Here is a 16,233-nt window from a genome sequence, read left to right as displayed (position 1 = left end):
TCCATTTAACAAGTCTCAACTTTTCTGTCATAGGCTCTATCATTCTTTACTTTTGTAAGACACTGTGGGAAAATCCCTCAACTTGATCTTTTAGCTCATTTTCAATTGAGTCTATTCTGCTATGTGCCCTACCTATTAAGTTGTGGAGGGTTTATTTTATGGTAATGATAATATTTTTTAATTTCCAAAAACAGAGTGGTTTATTTATTAGCAGTTTCTTCTTTCTGATAATATTAATTATAATTATTTTAAAGTCTTTTGATTGCTGTATGAATTCTGTGTTTTGGGTACTCATTTTTCTGTTTGTTGAGTTTGATGTTTTGTGTGTGTATTGTGTTTCCCAAACTGCTGATGATTCTTAAGTATCTATTAATACTTATAATTGGAAGTTGTAATTGAATATCTGTCTATATCAGTCCATCTATCATTTATCTGTTTTTTAGTTCAAAAGTAAATCTTGGGTCTCCTAATGACAGACTACAAAGTTAGGAAAGGATAATATGTTTGCCTTCTGAGTGAGAGGAACTCTCAGGGTCATTGTAACTTACCTGAAATACCTCCCTCCTTTTTGGTCCCAGTTTCAGAAGTCCTGTTTCAGAGAGCTCTACTCAAGGCTTTATCCTGGTGGTGGGGGTGGGGAAGGTAATGCCAGCTTCTGAGTCAGCATATGTGGGAAAAGATCTTTTTCTTTTATTTTTCTTAACTTTGTATTAAAATGTAGCATATATCAGAAAGTTGCTCAAAGTTAACACATCCTTATAACGAGCACCAAGATCAAGAAACAGAACAACTAGGGGCCTTGCATCCCCTTCCAGTCACTGTACCTCCAAGGGTAATCATTGTCCTAACATCTATTACGGTAGATTTATTCAATATTATTTGATTAAAATATTATCTCTATTAAAAGATTATCAATGGATTCATACTCTTTCATATCTGACTTCTTTCACATAGCATGTTTGTGAGATTAATCCACCTTGTTCTGTGTGGTTGTGGTTTCTTCATGCTTGTTGATGTATAGCATTCCATTTTATGAACAAACATTTATCTATTCCTTTTCCTGTTGATGTACATTTGGGTAGTTTGCAGCTTGAGGCTATTGTTAGTAGTACTTACTCATATGTTTTGATGAACATATGTATGGACTTCTTTTGGAACAGGAATTGTTGGGTCATAGGGTAGCTACATGTTGGCTTTAGAAGATAGGGCCAACAGTTTTCTACAGTGATTGGACCATTTTACACTTCTGCGAGGGTGTTCCACTTGATTCACAGCCTTGCCAACGCTTTTCTGTCCTTTTCATTTTAGCCATTCTGGTGGGTGGTATTGCATTTGGGTTTTAATTTAAATTTTCTTCATGACTAATGAAGTTGGAGACATTTTTATGAGTTAAATTTTCTATGCTCTTTTTTTCTCAGCTTTTTATTATGAAAATCTTAAAACACAGAAAAGTTGAAAGGCTGGCATAATGAACATGCATATACTTAGTACCTAGATTTAAACAATTGTTAGCCTTTTGCTATATTTGCTTCGTGTGTGTGTATATGCATATATATACACATACACATAATTGTTTTGCTGATCCATTGTAGAGGAAATTGCAATCATAATGACACTTGACTCATAATTACACCAGTATCTCCTAGAAATAGATATTTTTCTACATAACCATAAAACCATGATCATATATAACACAATTAACAATAATTTCCTAAAAATACTGTGTAATGGTCTGTGTGCAAGTCTCCCCAGTTGTCCTTAAAGTACCCGTAATCTACTTTTTTGAACCAGAAGCCAATCAAGGCCAAATCCTTGCATTTTGATTGTTATAGCGCTTTAAACAGATCCCTCATCTTCCCCACCTCTCACCCACGACATTGATTTTTTTGGAGAGCCAAATTCTGTTCCAGTTATCTATATAAAAATTTTTTAAACCCCAAAACCTTAGCGGCTTAAAACAATTATTTTATTATATTTTATAATTTTGTCAATCATAATCAGGCAGGGCTCAGTCAAGTGATTCTTCTTTTTCACATGCCATTGACAAGGTCACTTGGTGGTATCCACTTGTTATATGGACTGGTCTGGAGGCTCCAAGATGGCTTCTGCATACTCATGTCCAAGACCTTGGTTGGGATGGCAAGAAGGCTGTGATCAGCTGGGACTGCCAACCGGAGCATGTCCATGTAGCCTCTCTGGCTAGCATGGACTCAAAATGGTCAGTTTCCTTACATCTTGACTCCTGGCTCTGAGGACGAGTGTTTTGGAGATCAGAACAGGAGCCACACTACCTTTTATGACCCAGTAGCAGGAGTCACACAGCGTCACTTCCATCAGGCTCTGTTGTTTGAAGCAGTCACAAAGCCCATCCAGATGCAAAGAATTTGCAGCTACGTTTTTAAAGCTGCAATGATCTGTTCTTCAGTCACAAATAATGTGCCCTTTTCTCACATGCAAAACACACACCCTTTTCCAAGATTCCTCCAGACTCTCATTCCATTAGGGCACCTGGCTCGGACTGTTTGAGATCCGCTCTTCTTTATCGTGGGCTCCCCGTGAAGCTGCTGTAGAAGTCTTAGAAGTATTATTGTCTAGCTGACATGGGCTAAGAGGCATGCCCTTTGGATTCTTCAGGAATTTGGGGTATAACTAAGAGGAGACACAAAAAGCACCATTTTAAGTCTTTCTGAGGCCATTAACAGGATCTTACAGTTATGCACTGCATTTCCTGAGACTGTTTTCCTAGTATTACTCTTGTAGAATGTTCCCCATTCTGATTTTGTCTGCTTGTTTTCTCTTGGTGTCATTTAACCTTTTCCAAATCCCCTTCCCTCAACTCCATATTTCCTGCAAAATTGGGTCTAGAGGCTTGATTTGATTAAGGTTGAATATTTTGGCAATAATACTTTGTAGGTGATTTTGAATACATTATACTGCATGATATCTATAGGTATATCATGTCAGGTTGTCCTATTGTTAGTATGTTAGGTTCCATCACTTGCATATGGTGGTGATCCCCAGGCCTCTCCATTGTAAAAATGTACATTTTCTTCCTTGTAATTTTCATGGAATTTGTGGGGTGATACTAGGAAAAATATGAAATGCTGCAAAAATTCATGTCATCCTTGTGCGGGGACCATGTTAATCATCTTGACATACTTCCAATTTTAGTCTGTGCTATGGAAGCACGTCCTGCCCTGGCTTTCACGAATTTGTAACTGTAATTGGTTCTTTGCCTGATGCATGTGGCAAGTCAATATGCTAAGGCAGCAGAGAAAGAGGTTTAATCATAAGGCCGCCAAATAATAAGACAGGAGAAAATCCCAAATCTGTCTCCCTGAGGAGTCGGGCTAGGGATGTTAAGGGTTTTGGAATGGGCCAAAGTGTGAAGACGGTTGATTGGTCAACAAGTCCAGGGTGACGTCATGGGATAGGGAGATAAAGAAACTATATCTGTACATTGATTTGGTTCCTCTGTGGGATCTTTAAAATGGTTGACATCAGCTACTCCGCTAGAATTAAGGATTGGCTTAAGCCGTTCTTACACAAAACCATTATGATTCTAACATCAGAAATCCCATCTATAGAAACAATGGGGATACAAATGGTCAATATCTAGTGCTACATGAATTTTGGTTACAAGGAAGTGGGTCAAATTGCAGCCTGACTACTGCTTAATTATAACTATATTTCTGCCCAGAATTCTTGTTAACCCTGTGAGGACAGCTTCAAATACAGCTCTTCCATCTCTTGTGCCAGCACCTGCTCCTGCTCCAGATGTCTGTTGACTTAGGCTTAGAATATCCCTAAATTACTCTCACTTCCTTGGTGGTCATTTTTGCTACCTTTGGTTAAGCCGTGTTCGTCTTTTCTCCAGATTTGTTGTCATTCAGATTTCACCTGCTTTCTATCCTCCAGAAATTCCTGTATTCTTCTGGTCTTCTGGTGGCCCTCTTTATTGTGTTCATGTGTTTTTATGGGTTTCATGTGTACGTAGGAAATACAGAGAGACAGAATGTGTTGTGTAAGGAGATTTGAGGCAGGAAGTAGGGAGGTAGTGTGTGTGCTGTGTTCAGTCAGACATCTCTGGACAACCTTTGCTCTTGGGAAACTATATCCCAGGGCAGAAATGAGGAAGTGTCATATGTATCAAATCATTACATTGTATCTCCTAAATATATATCATTATTATTTGTCAATTAAAAATTTTAAAAAGGGCCAGGTGCGGTGGCTCATGCCTGTAATCCCAGCACTTTGGGAGGCCATGGTGGGTGGATCATTTGAGGTCAGGAGTTCAAGACCAGCCCGGCCAACATGGTGAAACCCTGTCTCTACTAAAAATACAAAAAAAAAAAAAAAATTAGCTGGACGTGGTGACATGCACCTGTAGTCCCAGCTACTTGGGAGGCTGAGGCAGGAGAATTGCTTGAACCTGGGAGGCGGAGGTTGCAGTGAGCAGAGATTGCACCACTGCACTCCAGCCTTGGTGATGGAGTGAGACTCCGTCTAAAAAAAAAATTAAATTAAATTAAATTTAAATTAAATAAAAAAATAAATATCAGAGGATAAAGATAGAAACCAGGTTATTGTGGATTGTATTACGTTTTCCCCAAATTCATAGTTTGAAGCCCTAATTCCCAATGACTATATTTGGAGACAGCATCCTTAAAAAGGTAATTAAGGTTAAATGACATCATAAGGGTGGAGCCCTAATCCAACATGACTGGTGTCTTATAAGAAGAGAAAGAGACACCATGAATGAGTGTGCACAGAGGAAAGGCCATGTGAGGACAGAGCTAGAAGGTGGCCATCTGCAAGCCAAGGTGAGAGGCCTCACCAGAAATTAACCCTGTGGACACCTTGATATTGGGCTTCCAGCCTCCAGAACTGTGAGAAAACTAATTTCTGTTATTAAACCACTCAATCTGTGATACGTTGTTGTGACTCTAGCAGACTAATACACATAACATGAAAGACATGACCTCCAGGAAGTGACTTATCCAGGCTTTAGAATTTATTCTGTAACCAGTGGGAAGCCATTTGGGTCATAAGCAGGGGAGTAATGGGATCAGAACTTGGGAGCAGGAAGATCACTATTGGAGTAGTCCAAAGGAACTCCAGAGTAAGGAGACAGTAGAGGCAAGGACACCAACTAGGAGGCATTTTAAGCGTATGGGTGAGAAATGATGATGGCTTGAACAAAGGCAGCTGGGTCAATAATATAATAACAAGAAGGTAAAGTCAGCAGAATTTGTTGACTGGTTGGATGTGGGGAGGTAAGAAAGTAAGAAATACCAAATTCTTCCCAGGCTCCTGAATTGCATCTAGTAATTGAAATGAACATTTATTTGTTCATTGCAGGTAGTAACTGCAATGAACATTTATTTGTTTTCTACCCAGCTTCCTTCTTCCTAAGAGCTTCCAGATTGTCACTCAACACGATCTCCCAATCTCTCTTGTTGTACAGCCCATGTGCTTTGGAGAAACTGAACTCTATCTTGGCTTTAGAGGTGGGCCTGGACTGACTTACATTAATTAGCACATTCCATGGCTCTCACTGTAGTTTTTGGTTCAAGAGTGACAGTGTGATCTAAACCTGCCAATCAGTGAATGCCAGAACTCTTGATTGGAATACCGGGACTGAAGTGCCCTTTCCCACTTGACAAGAACAGGGAGGTGGATAGACCTGACTTATTTGGAAACCATCTTGTGACTCCAGGCCCCAGGAAAATGGGCCATAGACTAAGCTGACCGTAGCAGACCAAAGCAAGAATAGATCCCCAGTGGTATCCTTGGGCTATTGGATCAACCAACCATGAAGTCCTTGACTCTCGTGTTATAAAGCCTAGAAACCCCTTTATTCTTTAAGCCAGTTCAAATTGGATTTTTATGTTACTTGCCATATAAAGATACAGGTTAATTGCCGCTTTAGTACAGTAGGCAGCACATCAGTCTCATGAAGACACAGGTCGTTGGGTAGATGGTGGTGCCATTAACCAGGAAATGCAAAGCAAAAAGAGGGACTGGTTTGAAAGGAGAGATGCTTTGTCCTGAACTTGCACAACCCCACATCTTTGCTTGATGTTGATCCCTGGGCCTGTGGGATTGAAAACACAGAAAAAGAAAACTTGGATTAACAAGTTACCTCTATAATAATGATGCAATGTGTTTACATATGTTGACTTTAGTAGCCACAGCCAACAGTTTTCCACAGTGGCTGGACCATTTTACACTTCTGTGAGGAGGTTCCACTTGATTCACAGCCTTGCCAACGCTTTTCCGTCCTTTTCATTTTAGCCATTCTGGTGGGTGGTATTGCATTTGGGTTTTAATTTACATTGTCTTCATGACTACTGAAATTGGAAACATTTTCATAAGTTAATTTTCTCTGATCTTTTTTTCTCAGCTTTTTATTATGAAAATCTTCACCCACAGAAAAGTTGAAAGGCTGGCATAATGAATATGCATATACTTAGTACCTAGATTCAGACAGTTGTTAGCTTTTTGCTATATTTGCTTCGTGTATGTGTATGTGTATATAATTGTTTTGCTGATCTATTGTAAAGTAAGTTGCAATCATAATGACACTTGACCTATATACCGGTATCTCCTACAAATAGACATTTTTCTATATAATGAAAAAACTGTGATCATATCTAACACGATGATATGGTTTGGCTCTATGTCCCCACCCAAATTTCATCGTGAATTGTAATCCCCACATGTTGAAGGAGGGAGGTGATTGGATCATGGAGTGGTTTCCCCATGCTGTTCTCATGATAGTGAGTGAGTTCTCACAAGATTTGATGGTTTGAAAAGTGGCAGTTTTTTCTTCTCTCTTCTCCCTCCTGCCGCCTAGTTAAGAAGGTGACTGCTTCCCCTTCTGCCATGATTGTAAGTTTCCTGAGGCCTCCTCAGCCATGCAGAACTGTGAGTCAATTAAATCTCTTTCCTTTATAAATTATCCAGTATCAGGGAAGTTCTTAATGTCAGTGCAAAAACAGACTAATACGCAATTAACAATTTCCTAAAAATATTGTGTAATGGTCTGTGTGCAAGTCTCCTCCGTTGTCCGCAAAGTACCCGTAATCTACTTTTTTGAACTAGAAGCCAATCAAGGCCAAATCCTTGCATTTGATTGTTATAGCACTTTAAACAGACACCCCCACCCCATTTTCCCCATCCCTCATCCATGACATTGAGTTTTTGGAGAGCCAAATTCTGTTCTAGAAGTCTATATAAAGATTTTTTGTTTTTTGTTTTTTTGAGATGGAGTCTCGCTCTGTCACCCAGGTTGGAGTGCAGTGGTGCAATCTCGGCTCACTGCAAGCTCTGCCTCCTGGGTTCACGCCATTCTCCTGCCTCAGCCTCCCAAGTAGCTGGGACTACAGGCACCCGCCACCACGCCCAGCTAATGTTTTATATGTTTAGTAGAGACGGGGTTTCACCATGTTAGCCAGGATGGTCTCAATCTCCTGACTTCATGATCCGCCCACCTCGGCCTCCCAAAGTGCTGGGATTACAGGCGTGAGCCACCATGCCCAGCCAAGTCTATATAAAGATTTAAGAAAAAAAACGCTCCAAAACTTCACTGGCCTCAAACGATTATTTTATTGTATTTTACAATTTTGTCAATTGTGAATTCAGGCAGAGCCCAGTCAAGCAATTCCTCTTTTTCGCATGACATTGACAAGGTCACTTGGTGGTATCCACTTGTCATATGGATATGGTCTGGAGACTCCAAGATGGCTTCTGCACACTCATGTCTGAGACCTTGGTTGGGATGGCAGGAAGGCTGTGATTAGCTGGGACTGCCCACCAGAGCATGTCCATGTTGCCTCCCTGACTAGCATGGACTCAGAGGGGTCAGTTTCCTTACATCCTGACTCCTGGCTCTGAGGAGGAGTGTTTTGGGGAAGAGGACAGGAGCCGCATTACCTTTTATGATCCAGTATCGGGAGTCACACAATGTCACTTCCATCAGGCTCTGCTGTGGCTCCCATTATGCTCTGTGACAAAGCCCACCCAGATTCAGAGAATTTGCAGCTATATTTTTGATTTTTGGGTTTTTTGTTGTTGTTTTTCTGTCACCCAGGCTGGAACACAATGGCACAATCACAGCTCACTGCAACCTCAACCTTGTGGGGTCAGGCGATCCTCCCACCTCAGCCTCCCAAGTAGCTGGGACTACAGGCACACACACCACCATGCCCGGCTAATTTTTGGATTTTTTGTAGAGGCAGGATCTCACCATGTTGCCCAGGCTGGTCTCGAACTCCAGGGCTCAAGCAATCCTCCCACCTCTGCCTCACAAAGTGCTAGGATTATTAGGCATGAGCCACCATATCCGGCCTGTTTTTAAAACTGCCATGGTCTGCCCTCTGGCCACAAATAATTTGCTTCTCTCTCACATGCAAAACAGGCACCGCTTTCCAAGACTCCGCCAAAGTCTCATCCCAATGTGACATCAGGCCAGGCTCTTTGAGGTCTGCCCTTCTTGGGCTCCCTGTGAATCTGCTGTGCAACTACACCCTCAGGAGTCCTCGAAGCATTGCTGTTTAGCTGAGAGGTGCTAGGAGGCATGCCCTTTAGATTCTTAGCTCTTTGTGTAACTAAGAGAGCACAAAGCACCATCCTACATCTTTCTGAGGTCATTAACAAGGGTCTTAGAGACATATTCCCTGAGATAATATTTTACAAGCATTGTCCTTATAAAAATACTCCACAATCTGATTTTGTCTGCTTGTTTCCTCTTGGTGACATTGAACTTCTCAAATCCCCCTCCCTTACCTTCATATTCCATGTAAAATTAGGTTTTGATGCTTAATTGGATTCAGGTTAAATATTTAGGCACAAATAATTCATAGGTGATTCAGTATACATACTGCATGATATCTATAGGTACATCATGTCAGGTCATCCTGTATTAACAGGTTAGGTCTCATCATTTTCATAGAGTGGTGACCCCAGATCTCTCCATTGTAAAAATGTACATTTTCATCTTTGTGATCTTTGTGATTTGCATGAGATTTGTGGGGTGGTACTACGAAAAATGCAAAATGCCTCACAATTCATGTCATTCTAGTACAGGGGCTGTTCTAATCATCATGGTATCCTTCCCATTTTAGTTTGTACCACGGAATCAAGTCCTGACCTGACTCTTGTGAATACAGCTCTTCCATCTCTTGTGCCAGCACCTGCTCCTGCTCCAGGTATCTGTTGACTAAGCCGGGAATATCCCTAAACTAGTTCCCACTTCCTTGGTAGTCATTTGCCTACCTTTGGTTAAGCTGTGTTCGTCTTTGCTCCAGGTTTGCTGTCAGTCGGATCCTGTCTGCTTTCTATCCTCCAGGAATTCCTGTATCCTTCCGGTCTTCTGGTGGCCCTCTTTATTGTGTTCCTGTTTTTGTGGGTTTCATATGTACATATCAAATGCCCACTGAGAGACAGAATGTACTGCGTAAGGAGATTTGAGGCAGGAAGTAGGGAGATAGTGTGTGGGCTTGTGTTCAGTCAGATGTCTCTAGCCAACCTTTGCTCTTGGGAAACTATATCTCAGGGCAATGATGAAGGAATATCACATGTATCAAGTCATCACATTGTACTATACATATATATGTATATGTATATATGTGTGTGTGTGTATATATCATTATTATTTATCAATTAAAAATTCAAAAATAAACTTTAAAAAAGTTTCAGAACATGAAGATAGAGACCAGATTGTTATGGACTGTGTTTTGTGTCCCCTCAACACTTGCAGTTTGAAGCCCTAACCTTTAATGTGACTAAATTTGGAGACAGAGTGCTTCAAAATGGTAATTAAGGTTAAATGAGATCCTAAGGGTGGAGCTCCAATCCAGTATGACTGGTGTCTTATAAGAGAAAGACTCCAAGGATGCATGCACACAGAGGAATAGCCATGTGAGCACATAGCGAGATGACAGCCATCTGCATGCAAGGAGAGAGGCCTCGGAGAAACCAGCCCTGCCTGATGAAGTTGAATTAACAGGTACCTCTCTTATAATGATGCAATAGCTTCTTCTTTGCAAGTTAAGAGGGACACACACACACACGCACATACACGCACATGCAATATCTCTCAATATATAAGACGGGTTAACAATTTCTGTTAGTGCTGCTGAAGACTGTGGGAAGAATCTAAAATTGGTGCTACCCACACACAAGGTCGCATCATGCCCATCAATTTATTTTGATCTCATGGAAGGCGTTTTGGAGCAGTGCTCAAGAAATAGCTCAACCAAAAGAACATCTAAATTATGTAAAAATGAACTCCAATGATTCAGATCTATTAATCTTACATAGTAAGATTTCAAACATGGTACTGTAATTCCAAAACACAAATAACTGTAATAATTTGATCTCGTAGGAGATAAATTCTACCTGATTTTTTGCAGGAAAAAGTTGGAGAACAATACTTTATCACCTTCAAATATATTTGGTAACTGGAACTGAAGGGGAGACAAGTGTAGCCAAGCCTAGACCAAGGATGATCATCAATAATGACAGCTATTTAACAGATGATCATCAATAACGACAGCCATTTGACAAATGTTCATGGAGTGCTTGCTATGTCCCAGGTATTCTCTGAGGTGCTGAGGACGCAGCACTAAACAAACATGAATAATGATGATAAGAAAGACATTTATTGAGCTCTTATTGTGGGCTAGGCCCTGAGCTCAGTGCTTTGTATACAGCTGACCCTTGAATAACATGGGTTGGTTTGAACTGCATGAGTCCCCACTTATACGTGATGCTTTTTTCAGTAAAAGTTATACCATGGACTGGGCATGGTGGCTCACACCTGTAATCCCAACATTTTGGGAGGCCAAGGTGGGCGGACTACAGGGTTAGGAGTTCGAGACCAGCCTTACCAAAATGGCAAAACCTCATCTCTACTAAAAATACAAAAACTAGCCAGGCGTGGTGGCCTGTGCCTGTAATCCCAGCTACCCAGGAGGCTGAGGCCAGAGAATCACTTGAACCCAGAAGGCGGAGGTTACAGTGAGCCAAGGTCATGTCACTGCACTCCAGCCTGCACAACAGAGCGAGACTCCATCTCAAAATAAAAAAAAAAATGTATACTGTGTGTGTCTGACTCTCCTACCTCCCCTTGCAAGCCCTCCGCTTCTTCCACCTTGGCTACCCCTGAGATAGCAAGACCAGCCCTTCCTCTTCCTCCTCCTCCTGAGTCTGCACAACATGAAGATGACAAGGATGAAGGCCTTTATCATGACTCACTTCCACTCAATGAATAGTAAATGTATTTTCTCTTCCTTATGGTTTTCTTAACATTTTCTTTTATTTGGCTTACTTTATTATAAGAATACAGTATATAATACATATAATACGCAAAATATCTGTTAACTGTTCAATAAGGCTTCTGTATATAATACATATAACATAAAATATCTGTTATGAACTGTTATCAATAAGGCTTCTGGTCAACAGCAGACTAGTAGTAGCTAAGTTTTTGGGAAGTCAAAAGTTATATGTAAGCCAGTGGCTCACACCTATAATCCCAGCACTTTGGGAGGCTGAGGTAGGAGGACTGCTCGAGACCAGGAGTTCGAGACCAACCTGGGCAACATAGCAAGATCCCACCTCAATAAAAATTTCAAAAATAATTTTTTAAATTTAAAATGTTATATGTAGATTTTTGACTGCGTAGGGGTCAGTGCCCTGACCTTCTCATTGTTTGAGGGCCAACTGGGTTTTAGCTTATTTGTCCTACCCGCACCACAACTCTGTGAACTACTATCATTATCTCCATTTTACAGATACAGAAGCTTCTGAGAGGTAACTCACCCACGGTTACAAAGCCAATTGAAGTGGTAAAAATTGGACCCTACTCAGGCCTGTTGGCTTCCTGAAGTAACACAGCAATTGACTAGAAACGGCTGCTAGAAATGCTTCATAAGTAGGGAACTAGGCCATTTAAAATTGTATTTGCTTAAGCATTCCTTTTTTACAGTTGATATAAAGGTAAAATTCAGTACAGTTCTACCAAAACTCAACAAAATCTACATTACTGGAGCCCAATCAATGAACTTTCATCATGATATTAATGACTTAAGCTCATGGATCTACAGAATTATATTGTGACTAGCATGTACCTTGGCAAACAATTTTTTTTTTTTTTTTGAGACAGAGTCTCCCTCTATCCACCAGGCTGGAGTGCAGTGGCACAATCTCGGCTCACTGCAACCTCCACCTGCCAGGTTCTAGCAATTCTCCTGCCTCAGCCTCCCAAGTAGCTGGGACTACAGGTGTGTACCACCATGCCTGGCTAAGTTTTTGTGTTTTCAGTAGAGATGGGGTTTCACCAGGCTGGCCAGGCTGATCTCGAACTCCTGACCTCATGATCCTCCCGCCTCGGCCTCCCAAAGTGCTGGAATTACAGGCACGAGCCACCGCGCCCGGCCTGGCAATTTATTTTTTAACCACTTTAACTTAGTATTTTCAGTGTTTTACTGCTACATTTTGTAACCACTGTAATATCTACATATCATCTGTTCTATTATTTACTTAAAACTTTTACTTGATGTTTTAAAGGAAATTTAGTATTACTGCTCTAAATAAAGAGACACTAAATCACTCAATAAATATTTACAAAGTGCCCAATACACACTAGGCAGCAGTGATATAGCACTGAAAAAGAAACTAAAAAATATCCCCACCCTCATGGAGTTAATGTTCTAGTAGGGGTGACAGACAATAAACTAGATAAATGGCCGGGCAAGGTGACTCATGCCTGTAGTGCCAACACTTTGAGAGGCCTCGGCGGGCAGATCATTTGAGGTCAGGAGTTCAAGACCAGCCTGGCCAAGATGTGAAACCCCGTCTCTACTAAAAATACGAAAGTTAGCTGGGTGTGGTGGCAGATGCCTGTAATCCCAGCTGCTCAGGAGGCTGAGGCAGGAGAATCACTTGAACCTGGGAGGTGGAGGTTGCAGTGAGCAGAGCTGTGCCGTTGCACTCCAGCCTGGGCAACAAGAGCAAAACTCCTTCTCAAAAGAAAAATAATAAAGTAAAATAAACAAGATAAGTAAAATATATAGTTAGAGACTGATCAGTGCTGAAGGGAAAGGGGGGTGTCAGTCCATTCTGTGCTGCTGTAATAGCTGAGACTGGGTAATTTCTAAATAACAGAAATTTATTCTCTCATAATTCTGGAGGCTGTGAAGTCCAAGATCAAGGCACCAGCATCTGATGAGGGCCTTCTTGCTGTCCTCACATGGTGGAAGTCAGAAGGGCCAACAGGGGGACAAATTCTGTGTTCTCACATGGCATGTGTAGAGAACCCACTCCCCCAACCCCTTTTTATAATGGCATTAATCCATTCTTGAGGGTAGAACCCTCATGATGTAAACACTTCCAATTAGGCCTCACATCCCAACATCGTTGTTTCGGGGATTACATTTCCAACGCATGAATTTTGGGGCATACTGTCAAACCACAGCAGGGGATATCAAGTGTGTGAGTTAAAACTGTTGTTAAATAGTTAAAATTTTAGATAGAGTGGCCAGGGAAGACCTCATCGAGACAGTGACTTTTGAGTGAAGAACTGAAAGGGACAAGCCATGTGAAAATCCTAGAGAAACACAATTCAGGTAGTGGAACAGACAATGCAAAGCACTGAGGACCAAATGTATCTGGGATGCTTAAGGAACAACAGGGAGGTCATGGGCAGAAGCAAGGAGACTAGAGAGCTAATGCAAAAATCCAAGAAAGAGGTGATGGTGACTTAAACCAGAATGATAAGAAATGGTCAGATTCTAGAAATATGAATGTTAAGTCAACATTTGCTGATAGGCCAGTTAGCTGACGGGCCACTACAAAGTGTAAGGGTTAGGAGAGGAGATCAAGAAAAATCCCAAAATTTTGGCCTGAGCAGGTAACTGGAAGGATGGTGCCCAATACATTTCTTTTTTCTTTCGTTTTCTTTCAATGAACCATGTGTACAGTTTTTCATGTTTCTCCTTTTTCCCCCCACCCCCAGATTTGCATTTCTGTCACTGGCACCACAACCTCCTCACTCAAGAAAGAAATTTAGAAAGCACTGGTATTCAAAAGAACAGATGTAAAAGCTGCTTGAGGTTTTGCTCATCTAAAGCCTGTGTGTTCTTTGGAGGCTATGACTTTTAAGGGCAAGTCATAAAAGCTAAAGTGGCCCCTGCCCTGTTCACCAAAACACTTGTTCTAAGTTGTAAAACACTGCAGTTCTATGATTCTGAAATCTTGAAAGGATTATAATGAAAAAAAAAAAATACTCTATTTTCAAGGATCCAGCAGACACTTTTCAGAATACTGATATTTTGTATATTGTAAATATACCAAATATACTCTGAATATTATCAGTATCAGCTTTCTCAGAGAACAGAAATACTACTGGCTCTTAGGATTTAAGCTATTAACACATATCTGTGCTTGAAAACCACATGCCACTTTTGTCAAATGAATTGATGCAGTTCAGCATCATAAGCTCAAATATTCATTAATTTCACCTTTTTCTGATTTATTCACTTGTTTATTAGTTCAGGAAAAGGACAGTTTAAATAGAGTAACAATATATACACAATAATAGTTTCATGATGACATTAAATAAGACAAATAAGGCAATCTGATTTTATGTTAAACATTGGCCTATTACTTTATTATTAAAATAATAGTGGTATTTGAGTTTGGAGCCAGTATTCTAGTCTTTGTACAAAGATAATGCCTTTCTTTGGCATCAATAAATCAGTATGCATCTATCTTAATTATATCAGCATAAAAAAATAGCTTACTGTCCTTGGCAGTAAATAACATTGCCTTCAATTAGCCAAATTATATTTCTATCTCAAACTACATCCAGTACCATATATCCATGTCATCAGAGAAATTTTAATTATCACTGCAGATTGTGTTTATTTTTACATTGGACTGTATCACAAACCGAACATTTAAAATATGAAAAAGGAAAAAACCTTCATATAACTGCCTCTCAATGCGCCTCCTCTCTAAAGCTTCTAGGCTGCTTTCTCCATTGGGCTGCAGACCTTCCTGTCTAGTAGCTCCTGGACACCATGTGTCCCAAACTGAACTCATCCTTTCCCTCCAACTGCCCCTGTTCCTGTGTTCTGTGTATCTATTCATGACATGTCCATCCACCTGGTCAACCAGGTTCAAAACCTGAATCTCTGACTACTCTCTATACTTCACTTCCTGTATCCAATTGGTTGCCAAATACTGCCCACTGAACAGCTTCCAAGCATCTAACGTCTCTCTATCTACTGCTGGAATTCTCTTCCTGAAGCTCGGATTTATGTTATTATTTGCCTCCAAACCTTGCATTTTCCTCCCATTTTCTATGGAATGGCCTAACTCCTTAGAATGGTACCAAGACTTTCCAGTTTGGCCATGCCTTTCCACCCCACTCTACCTTGTTTTCATTGTCCTCTGAATTTCATTTATAAAGGTGACTGGGTGATGACAATCAATGAATTAGTGGCCAATGCCTTTTAAAGTTTTATTATTAAAAAAATAATAAAAAAGAAAGAAAGTTTTATTATAGTTCTCAAGAGAAGGGGCTGTGCCTATGACCACACGAGAAAGTATTAGGGTCAAGGAGGAAGTAGAGGGAGCAAGGAGAAAGCCCAGAGCCTTTATTGCCATGGGAAGCAATGGGCGAGGCAGGGAAAGGAAGTCTGAGCAAGCTTAGGATGGAATAGTTTGAATAATGTTGGCGAGATCTGGGATATAGGGGTGAATTTTAGTTGTCTGGTACTTGGCCATGGGGTGATTTATTACAGTGACTTGGGGCAGGGAAAATATTGGTGTGTGAGATGGATAAAGGTGGTGTGGGGATATAGGCTTGGGTTGGTTGGTTTGTATATGAAAGGGGTGTTCACAAGCAAGTTGTTTGCTATCTCTAGGAATTAGCTAACTCTGGAGGGGCAATTCTTCCCCAGGTCCCCAAGGCCCCAAGATGTCAACGCATCATAAAATACAGAAAACAGAAACTAAAATCCACGATTAATACACACCCCCCTTCCCACACACCCTTTACTCCCGACTCCAGTAGCCGCAGAAATGCTCTTCTAGACGAAGTAAGTTCTGTAGCGCATCTCTCAACAATCTGCTACCACCCATAGCCCTGGCTGAGGACAGCCATCAAACTTGATACTATGCGACCATGGTCCTTCCCCTGGTCACTGGATAGCGATCGCA

General features: G+C 40.8%; 1 protein-coding gene and 2 pseudogenes across 1 annotated transcript in view; all 3 read right to left on the bottom strand.

Annotated features, from left to right (window-relative positions):
* CFAP20 (cilia and flagella associated protein 20) overlaps positions 1-16,233 on the bottom strand; it is a 309,756-nt gene that overhangs the window by 253,960 nt on the left and 39,563 nt on the right. The gene's annotated exons all lie outside the window — the stretch shown is intronic.
* Positions 3,091-3,189, bottom strand: LOC126945196 (uncharacterized; annotated as a pseudogene).
* On the bottom strand, positions 9,049-9,148 carry LOC126945201 (uncharacterized; annotated as a pseudogene).

This window comes from Macaca thibetana, chromosome 20, assembly GCF_024542745.1.
Source record: "Macaca thibetana thibetana isolate TM-01 chromosome 20, ASM2454274v1, whole genome shotgun sequence".
NCBI classification, from domain to species: Eukaryota; Metazoa; Chordata; class Mammalia; order Primates; family Cercopithecidae; genus Macaca; species Macaca thibetana.
The sequence above is the reverse complement of the archived record's forward strand: the minus strand, read 5'-3'. Positions and strand labels throughout refer to the sequence as shown.